Source organism: Hibiscus syriacus, unplaced genomic scaffold (assembly GCF_006381635.1).
Source record: "Hibiscus syriacus cultivar Baekdansim isolate YM2019G1 unplaced genomic scaffold, ASM638163v2 tig00110266_pilon, whole genome shotgun sequence".
In the NCBI taxonomy this organism is placed as follows: domain Eukaryota; kingdom Viridiplantae; phylum Streptophyta; class Magnoliopsida; order Malvales; family Malvaceae; genus Hibiscus; species Hibiscus syriacus.
The window spans coordinates 530,040-541,620 of NW_024062654.1; the positions used below are offsets into that span (position 1 = coordinate 530,040).

General features: G+C 31.1%; 1 pseudogene; it reads left to right on the forward strand.

Annotated features, from left to right (window-relative positions):
• Nucleotides 1–5,195: 5,195 nt before the first annotated feature.
• Nucleotides 5,196–11,089, forward strand: LOC120115574 (annotated as a pseudogene).
• Nucleotides 11,090–11,581: the final 492 nt, after the last annotated feature.

Consider the following 11,581-nt stretch of genomic DNA (forward strand, 5'->3'; position numbering starts at 1 on the left):
ATAAATTTATGCTATAAATAAATAGTTATCCTTACGAAAGGATTCTTTATGAAATTTATATTTTGATCCGAAATTTGTATGAAAAGTTATGAAACAATAAATTACGGTAAAATATTCGGATAATCGAATCGAAAGTTTACAAAAATTTGAAGGATGATAGAAAATGATTAGAAATATTATTTCTATATTTTAGAATGGTGAAATTTGACATAGATCCTTGCAATTTAGACGGGTTTTCCTTGATAAGTTCAATTGTAAATTTTAGCCACTAAATTATAATTTTTGAAAATTACAAAGGGGAAAGATGGAAAGTGAATTATATTTATTCATCTTTGGTTTTAATTAAAATGGAATATATTATGTATTAATGAATTTATATTCATTTAATTAATATTTTAACAAGTATACATAGATTTTTTTGTAGAAAAATCAAGAAAACTCCTCCTTTCCTCTATAATTTTATGCACCATTAATACAAGAGTAAGCAAGGTATGTTTTCTTTTTTATTTTTTTAGACCTTTTTCCTTTGATTTTTGGATTATGTTATGAAATAGAAAAATGATCCATATTAAATTCTCTATCATTTGGTGATAATATTTCATTATTTACATGCTTGAATCATGAGTTGATGTTGTTATAGTGGATGAATAAGTTGAATTTTAATGATTTAAGGACATATTGTTGTGTTATTGATATTATAGAGTTTATTCTAAGCTTAAATAATGATTAAAATCAATGAAAATGTTTAAGGATCAATTTGGTAAAGGTTAGGGTTTATAGAATTGATTAAGATGACATGGAAATGATGATAGGAACTTAAACTTATGTGATGTGTTCCTTTGATAAATGAAATTAGTGAATAAGCTAATAAATGCAAATAGTGAAATCTGTCTAATTGGTAATCTGAATAGTAAGTTTTTAAATTCACCATAAATTCTATAAGAATATTATAAGATTATTTTTATATCATTCTATTCATATATCAATAGTTTTATTTAAAATAAACGGCTACTAATTTAGAAGTGTATACAAAAAGATATTATTTTTAACCGATGAAATCATAAATTTGAGCATTAAATTATGTAAGATGGATTGAAAAATTTACCATAAATTGTACAAATTGAACTAGAAGAAGTGCCTTATATGGTTGAATTCTTATTCGAGTCTAGTTTTTAATGGTATAAATAGAATAATTTTTAAGTGTCTATATAATACATAAAAATATTTCTTTGAAGGTGCTGCAAACTGCCATAATATGAAATTGAGGCAAAGTATGCATTTTATGACACTTTTATGTTATATGCTATCTTAATTGTTTGAAATGAGCCAACTATATTATCTTATCATGATAATTATGATATTTATCGTATGACGAAGTTATGACAATTTCATGGAAAAGTGTTAGGAGATGAATCATGCTTGAATCAATATGTAATCCAAGCTAGGAAACTTAAAAGTATTCGGAAAAGGGAAAGGAATAAGGAAAATTGGTGGTAAAATTTACAAGGGTAGAAATAATGTATGAATGATTTACATGCTTTGAATGTGATTTGGCCCAATTTGGAAATTTGTGAAAAAATAGGGACCTATTAGCATAAATTAAGAAATTAAGGGAACAATGTGCAATTTTTCAATAGATGATTATTATGTTGGAATTTATTATTAAAATATTAAATTTGATGTTAGAATGTGAAATTGGACTAATTTGATAATATTATGAAATAAGGTAAATATATCAAATATCATTGAACTATACTCAATTGATCTCTTTCATCCTTCAACTTTCAAAAGTTACAATATGGTCGTGAACTATACTCAATTGATTACTTTCATCCTTCAACTTTCAAAAATTACAATATGGTTACTGAACTATACTCAATTGATTACTTTCATCCTTCAACTTTCAAAAATTACAATATGGTTACTGAACTATACTCAATTGATCACTTTCATCCTTAAACTTTCAAAAGTTACAATATGATCATTATAATGTTAATAATAATTATAAAATTTAATAAATTTAGTGATTATTTTGTACTTGTGAATACATTTTATGATATTTTATATTTTTAAAAATTTAATGACTAGAAGGATTATTTGAGCATTGACCTCCTATGTACTTTAATCCCATGAACTAGTACATCAACTTTACGTCTAAAATCGAGCAATCAATGATTATTTTATAACTATCGGTAACTTGAATGATCAACTAAAAGTATTCTATAGTCAAGAAACTATTTTGTATTTTACTCTGTCGCGACCGTCTTTCGGTTGGACCCAGAATTGGGCTTTGACTTGAATAATTGGGTTAGAGTTGCCACCGATCATTTTAAAAAACATTTAGGTAGATCGAACACACTCTTACCTGATCTGTGTTTTACCATAAATGTGTTGGGTTTGGGAGTCGGTTACTGTCAAGGAAGGATTAGCACCCTTGAACCGCCCTTTCGGTACTAATTAATTTATCGGTTGTCTTTAATTGCGAAAATTAAAAATAAAATTTAAAATTCAATTCGAATTAATTACCTTTGATCAATTGAAAGTGTCCCTAAAAAGTCAAAAGTGTTAGATTATAAAAATGAAAATAAACATGAGAAAAGAATAATAAAAATATTATATATAGTTTAATTAAATAAAAAAAGAAATATATATATATATATATATATATATATATATATATATATATATAACAATGTAAAAATAAAAAAATTAGAAGAAACTAAAAAGAAAAAACTATATATAAAGTGAATAAATAATAAAAAAATGTAAAGGATCAACTAATAATTAACCAGATACCCAACAATTACTAAAACAAAATAATTATAAATACTATGACCAAATTTGAAAACTAATAAAAGTGAAATGACTGACCAAATAAGGACTAAAATGAAATTCCCCAAAATGTACTATTGAAATATAAATAGACTAAAGCATAATGACCTAGGCTTTAAATAAATCATAAAAGCATTCCAATATGAACAATGACCAAATTAAAGTTTATACGAAACCAAAGATAAAAGTAAAAATAAAAATAAGTTGCATTAGTGGTTAAAATAGCAAGGTACAAAGTGAAGAGTACTGAAGTTGATATTTCCCCATGCGCAAAAATGTGCAGAAGCCCCCTATCAAAATGAAGTAGTTTTGATAAATATATATATATATATATATGCTTTAGAGGCCAAAATGCCTCATTTGCTCTATTTCCACTCTCTCTCACCGGAGGGAAACCGGCTGCCCAGTCGACCAAGCGGCGACCGGAAACACCAAACTCAACCCACAAACTCTCCTAAACCTCGGGAACCCGAATCCTAGACCCGATTGTCCTAAAAATACCCCTATCGAAGTAGATCTAAAAAAAACCTTTCGGGTTTTACCTTTTTTCCGATTAACCCTTGCGATTTTCGACAACCTTTGGTGCTCCACGACCGTGCTCCCTTCCGAATGGTCCAAAAATCGAATCTTTTGGGTTTTGTTCTTTGTTGTTTCGAATATTCTTGCTACATTTTTTTGTTGCTTTGTTGTTGGCTGTGTTGTTTGGCTTGTATTTTGGTTCACTGTGTTGATTTGTGTTTGGTTGTGGCTCTCGATAATGTTTGCTCTCTGTTGGTTCGATTGTTTGTTGGTTGATCTTGTGTGGGTTCTCGGTTTATTGTATTGTTGGCAGTATTGATGGTTGATGCCTCGTTGGTGGATTGATATTTATAGGCTTCAGTTGGGGGTCATTTTCGATTGTGGTTGGAGTCGATCCCGGATATTCCGAGGTTGTTCTCGGTGATCTCGGATGGTTCAGTCCAAGTAGTTCCGACTTTTGCGTTGCACCTTGCCAAAATCTTTGGTCGACCAATGGCTTTCGATCTTCTAGAACCTTCCTTGACTTGATCTCGCCCGTTGGATTGGGTCAGATCCAACGATCCAGATCTGGCTGCAGCGTGATGATTTTTTGAGGGTTAAACAAAGCCTAGATTCTTTGCAATGCAGGTAGTTGATCCCATTTTGATCTGATGTTCGTGGGCTATGGGATGTTGGGACTAATGCTAAAACCCTACTGCATTCGGGCTAGTTCAGGCCCATTCTTTTGGATCGACATGTGGACTGTTATTGGACTTGGAAAAAACATAAAAAGAAATTAATAATAATAATAGAAAGAAAGAAAATAAATAAATAAAAACATATAATAAATGAATAAAATAATAATATAAAAATATTTTCAAAAATTATATAATATATATTTTCCCAAAATGTTTTTTAAAAACTATACAATATATATATTTTCAAAAATATTTTAAAAACTATATATTATATATTTTCAAAATAATTTTAAAAAACTATATATTATATTTTCAAAATAATTTTAAAAAACTATATATTATATTTTCAAAATATTTTTTAAAAGCTATATAATATATATATTTAAAATGTTTTTCAAAAACTATATAATATATATTTTCAAAATGTTTTTCAAAAACTATATATATTATATATATATTTCAAAATGTTTTAAAAACTATATATTATATTTAAGTTTTCAAAAAATATTTTTTAAAACCATATATTATATAATTTCCAAAATGATTTCAAGCTATATATAATATATACTTTAAAAAAAATCGTTTTCAAAGTACATAATAAAAATAAAAAATTCAGACGAAAATGAGTGTTTACATACTCTAAATTGGAAAGTAATACAAGGATTACTACCATATTTTATCAGGAAATGGGAGAGAAAAGAACATAAACAAGTGAAGAGCCTACTCCGACATTTGGCTAACAAACAAACATATGTTCAGCAAAAATATAATAATCAGAAAAGGCAAAAAATTAAAATAAAAAAAAGCCTCTCACAGCGAACCTGGACATGAAAAACTGCATGGTTCAAGTCTTTCCCAATAATTAAAAGGTAAAATTTAATAATATGAAAATCCAAAAATAAATATATCATGTTTTAAGCATGTAGTCAAAACAACCTTAAAATTAATAAATTCAATTTTGTTGAGTTTTATTTTCTATAGGTTGGTACAGAATCAATTATTCATTGGTTTCTTCAATGCTCAATGAATCTGTAAATAAAAATGAGAAAACATATTCTTCCTCTTGAATTGTTGCAAAATTAAAACCAAATTTTAAATTTTTAAATAATAGAAACACCTGTAACGTATTTAAACCTATATATATTAACGCCATTAAAAACACACTTGCTCATAATAGAGAAATGGCGGCACGGTAAAAGCTAAACCCACAACCCTAAACAGAAGCTTTATTTTGGAAGATGGCATTAACAATCTCTCTCAAGCCTTTCATTTCCTCGCTCAATTGTTCTGATCCTATCCGCCACAACGTGAGTTCTTTTTCCCTTTTTTTTACCGTAATTTTTCCTTCATTTTTTTCTCACAAAATGCTTAGCTTTTTGGTTGATAATAAAACTTTGAAGTGAATCAGAGAGTCTAATTCTCTTTTTGTTTGGTAATTTATTAAGAAATATATGTTTCTATTGATTGCTGAATTCTATTGAGACTTCAAAACTACTAATTATAAACTCTAAAATTGTATTTTCTTAGCTGAATATATGATATATTTACAATGTTATGGATGATTCTGTTTGTTATTTATTCAGGATTCTTTGCTCGTAAATATCCCAAATAGTTTTCAGGTTAAGAAGGAATTAATGTTAGAGGGAAGGCTGCAGTTGTCTGCTGTGCAATTCAGATTGAACTGTTCAGGGCACAGGGCATGGACGTTAGTGCGTCAGTAATGTCCGATTCCATAACAGATCACTTAACTGGTTGTACCCAATTTTTCGTGTATTGATCATTTATTTTCATCTCCATGTCTATAATGGCCAATTGTTTATTCGTTTTGGTGTGTTGCAGAACTGGATGTTGAGGCTCAGGAGCCTAGCGTTTCAACACTTTGGTGAATATGATAGCGAGTTTGACCCCTATGGTGCAATGAGCACGCCACTTTACCAAACAGCTACGTTTAAACAGGTAAGCGTTTTGAAGTACGTCATCTTGGGTTATCTTTTAAATGGTTACCTATTAGCTACGCTCTAGGAAAAGAGAGAATTTACAATTTTCTTAGTTTCTAGGGAGTGGAGTTTTAGTTAAAAGATTCTGCTTAGTTTCTGATTTTTCTTGCTGCTGCTTTTGTAGGTTGATTCGTTTGTTGAGTTTCTTGCTCATTGTGTCAATTTGAAGTTAATAGGTTGAACCATGAGAGTGTGAAGTATTAAATTAGATGATTGATATCCAAGGTTGAATTGTGTCCTATGTTTTATCTTAGTAGTTTTGATTGCTTTTCATGTAGCCTGCATTCTAACATTAGCTGTTATTTATCTCTCCCTTGTTATTCCCACCATAATACATTACTTTGCATGAAAATCTAAGAAATATATGCCTAATCTCTCTCTCTCTCTCTCTCTCTCTTGTGCACACAAACAGAGACATATACTCGTATATACTGCTAGACAGGAGTGTTTACTATCTATTTCTGACCTATATGTGGCATTTAAGTTGGCTGAGACTTTGATTACTGATTCTTATTCTTTGTTTTGAAGCCTTCAGCGACTGAAAATGGGCCCTATGATTATACTAGAAGTGGAAATCCTACTCAAGATACTTTGGAAAGGTTTTTATTTTGGATCCATTCTTTGCATGGTTGAAGGGTTTTTATCTATCATCAGTGAAACCAAACATTTTACCTTCTTCCATGTACTATTCGAATACTATAAGCTCTTTGTATTCATATCTCATAGGCTCTTGGCAAAGCTTGAGAAGGCAGATCAAGCATTTTGCTTTACCAGTGGAATGGCTGCTTTGTCAGCTGTTTCTCAACTTGTTGGAAATGGTACTTTTTTTATACTCTTGTTTCCTTCTGGAGTATATTTCATTTGTGTTTTATAATGCTTATAATCTCTTAGCACCTTTGAGAATGGCTTATTATAATATTTCCTCATCTACATTTCAATATTTGAATCCACTTGTTGCCCCTTTTACTATTTTTATGCAGTTATAAGATTCAAACTTTTTTTTCTTTCTGTTCATGTCTCTTTCTCTGTGCACATTTTTCAAGTGTTGTGCGAGTTTGTAATTTATGTAAAAGGTTTTCACTCCTTTCATGCATCTTAAGCAACCTTAAAAATATGTATTTTTCTTCTTTTAGGCCAAGAAATTGTTGCCTGTGATGACATCTATGGTGGTTCTGATCGTTTGTTATCTCGTGTTACTCCAAAATCTGGGGTTCTGGTGACGTTAGTATATTCTCTTCTTTTGTTTCATTGCTATCCCACTGCTCTAGAAATCTGAGATAAATTTCTTAAATTGTATAGGCGAGTAAACACCAGTGATCTAGATGAAGTTGCTGCAGTTATTGGCCCCAAGACAAAACTTGTGTGGTTGGAGAGTCCTACCAACCCTCGACTACAAATTGCTGATATTCGTGTGATACAATTTTCTTTTCTCAAACATATATTTTTTCACTGGAAAGAATGTTTAAGGTTTTGTTGGTTCCTCAGTTACTTTTAGATGTATTTAATTTGACATTTTGCTAGAATGCATTGATATAATACTGGATGTTCGATATGTTTCTGTGCATGAAACCAGCGAGACCTTTGGTTAACCACCCGGTTGTATTAAAAACAATTTAAATATTAAATATTATAAATAGTAAATATTTAATAAAAATATATTTGGTTAAATTGTACAATCTTTATATAGATTCAAAGGGCTAAATATTCAAATCACAGTAAATACAGTAAATTACTTTTCTAAAAAAAAAAAATTCAAAAACGGTTTTTACAGGTTATTACCTATATTTTCTTCGTTGGATAATCCCTGGTTTAAAGATATGTACTAGATTGATAGACCACTGGTTTCCAGTTCATTCTTTTTGACTAGCCGGTCTGGTCTAGTTTATTAACACTATTTTTTATACTTTTAACCATTTTTATTGTGGTCATGTGTGTGCATACCATTCTACTTAAGTTTGTTCTTTCTTTGCCAAAATCATTGTTAAACGTTCTCCTTTTAATAGAAAAATATTCTTTTTCTTGTCTAATTTACAGAGAATATCAGAAATTGCTCATGCTAATGGGGCCCTTGTGTTGGTAGACAACAGTATTATGTCCCCAGTATTGTCGCGACCATTGGAACTTGGAGCAGGTAACGACAATATACATAGCTGTGGATTTAGTTTCAAATTTCCAGAGATTATCAGTGATTTTGATTTGTTCATCTTGTTTCAGACATTGTGATGCACTCTGCTACTAAGTTTATTGCTGGACATAGTGATGTAATGGCTGGTGTGCTTGCTGTTAAAGGAGAGAGGTTTTAGTTTCTTTTCCATTCAATTTTTTTGTACATCTTTGAGGCCATATGCATCTTTAAATTCATATTATCCATTTAAAGGCTAATCGATATTTGATGAGTTTAAGTTTTTTATAAACAATCTCGTAGGTTTAAAGAGAAATTCTGCTTATTCGTTAATAAGAAAATGATCTCTCTTAAATAGATACATACAATGTTTAAACTAGGAAATTACGAAAAATAAGAAAGACTACTAATTCATAGGGATAATATTAATTGTTAGGAAGAATCCTCATTTAACTAATATTCTATTTAGGCTCAGCTCCAGCAAATTGCTTCACTTGGTAAAAGTGTCCACAATAGAAACACTCTTTTCTCTTGGTATCTCTATCATATCCTAATCTCTTCTTACTCTTCTATGCTCATCCTGTCATCCAAATGGCAATATTGTGACTTGGTTATTTAAAAAAAATTAATCAACTTGTACTGCTTTAAAAAAATTATTAGAATATAACCAAAAAAGTCTCCATATTTTCAATCTTGCATCTCCAATTTTTTATTTAATAATTCTACTAATTTTCCATGAATTATACGTATAAAGTGGCTCTTAGAAAAAAGTTCTGTTAATTGATTTAATTGGTCATATTTCCTCATGTTTCCCTTCCAGATTCCTTATATCTTTTTTTTGGCTTACTTTCGCTAGCTTGGCAAAGGAGTTATATTTCCTACAAAATGCAGTTGGCTCTGGGTTAGCTCCTTTTGATTGTTGGATCTGCTTAAGAGGCATCAAGACCATGGCTTTGCGTGTTGAAAAACAACAGGTGATGCTTTAGACATTTTTTATTGCAGCATGTGTCTTTGCAAAAATATTTATTTATCTTACAGATGCGGCTTTGTTTTGATGTTTTCCATATTCTTTTTATTGACATCCTATTGCAATTTGCTTCATGTTGGACTTGCGCAAACGGAATAACATAGATTTATCACTTACCCTATTCTATTACCACATTATTTAATATAACGAAACAGACATGACTAGTTTTTACAGTTTGTTCGAGTAAGCTTGTGAAAGCCTTGATACGGAGAAAGCGGATTCTGAATTCACAAATCCCGATGCATTATGTATTGCGGTGTGCTGTATGCTGTCAACTAAATAGATAAAACTATTTCAAGTTTACTATATGTTGTGATACATGAGCTTGATCTAGTGTCATGTGCTTATATGAAGCTCCACTTCTAATGCGGGGGGGGGGATTCATCCCCACACTAGGGTGTCTTCCTGGTTCTTATCTTTACCTGCAAGGAGCTTTTAAGCCCCCTCTCAATTAAAAAAAAAAATTAGCTGACCCTATTCCCATATGTAATGGGGTAATGGGGAGGTAGGGTAGTAGGCTGCCCCCAACGCCAGGTTGAGAGCAACTTCCATGAAAGACCTCCGTTATGAATTGCCCTCAGTGGGACTCGATCCCACGACATAAGATTAAGAGCCTTGTGCTCTACCAACTGAGCTAGACAGGCAAGACAAACCCCCTCTCAATTGATAGTGTTAAAAGGGAAAGGTCTCATTAAAGCACCCTTGATGTTAAGATTTGTACTTACAAATTAGACATTTTATATCACCATTAACTGTATGTAAACATCATGCTTGCAGTGATCATCTACTTTTAGTTATGTTCCGGCTTTAGCAGTTTTTCTAATCTTGCTATGTTACTGTTCTCCCCATAATTTTAACAGTTGAAATTTGCTCAAATTCAAACTTGAAACTAAGGTTTCTGAATCTCCTACAGGAAAATGCACAGAAAATAGCCGAGTTCCTTTATTCCCATCCACGAGTGAAGAAAGTTAACTATGCTGGTCTTCTTGGTCACCCTGGACGCGATTTACATTATTCTCAGGTACTGGACATGGATGTAATCCCATTTCAATGTCAGCGGGTCTAATATACTTGCATTAAATACACTAATTTTGGTCTTGCAGGCAAAGGGTGCAGGATCCGTGCTAAGTTTCTCGACAGGTTCTATTGCCCTCTCGAAGCATGTTGTCGAGGCGACTAAATACTTCAGCATAACTGTTAGTTTTGGTAATAACACTTCCTAGCCTCGCTTTCTTTATAATTTCACATGCATAATGCCTAAAATTATTACCAAAATCTTAATTCTATGAGGATCCAGATTTTTCTCGCAAAACATGTAATGCATGTACTAATTACATTTCACGAAATCTTGAAACTTGTTTGGTGATAATTTTTCACTTGCTAAATGTGCATGCTTTCATGGATTATATTTTCATATTCCATTACTTTGAAACTTAGCCTGTTATGTTGCTCCGACTTTCATGTTTCTTGAAGTTCTCGTATCCGATTCCCGTTTCCACTATATGCGATCCTTCAAGTTCCTTCCAAATAAATGGAGAAGTTTGGAAAACTTGCACAAATTGATGTTGAACATTGGCCCGAGTCCGTGTAACTTAGATTGTTACTATTAGATTTACTGCTAAGAAATGTTTCTGATTGTTGAATCACTTCTGTGATGGAAACTAAACTATGTGACTGGTCAATAATTTTAGGGAGTGTGAAATCCCTCATAAGCTTGCCGTGTTTCATGTCCCACGCAAGCATACCGAGTGCAGTGCGTGATGCAAGAGGTTTAACAGAAGATCTTGTTCGAATATCCGTCGGTATTGAGGACGTAAATGACCTCATTGCCGATTTGGACAATGCCCTTAGGATGGGTCCTCTGTAGTTGTCGCATGATGATGATGAAGAAGCGGAGATTAAGCCATCAATGTTATGAAATGCTTAATGGATTGGAGTTTGCCAATAAATGGTGTTGTTCCTTTGGTTTCTTTTAGTTTTAGTAGCTCAAAATTCTTCGTTTTCTTTTATTTGAAATTTAAGGATGCAACTCCCATTAGAGAAACACATGTAAAAACCTACTATTTATTGGGGTTAAGGTTAATATGCGATGCATTTATTGCGTATAATTTTATGTATCGTTACTGGATAAGATTGTATCATACTAAGGATAAATAAAATAGATTGTTTAAAATTTTATGATGTATTTTCATCTGGTTGATTGATAGTGAGTTGAATTATTGTTTGATAAATGAAATTTAGATAATTTACAACATTTATAAGCTTTACACGTGTATGATAATGAATAGTTTATTAATAGTAACGGGTAAAATGACAATGGACTGAAGTTCAACTCATTGTTAAATGCATATTTTTTTTTTATGTATGTTAATATGATTTTTATAAATATTTTTTAAAATTTTAATCA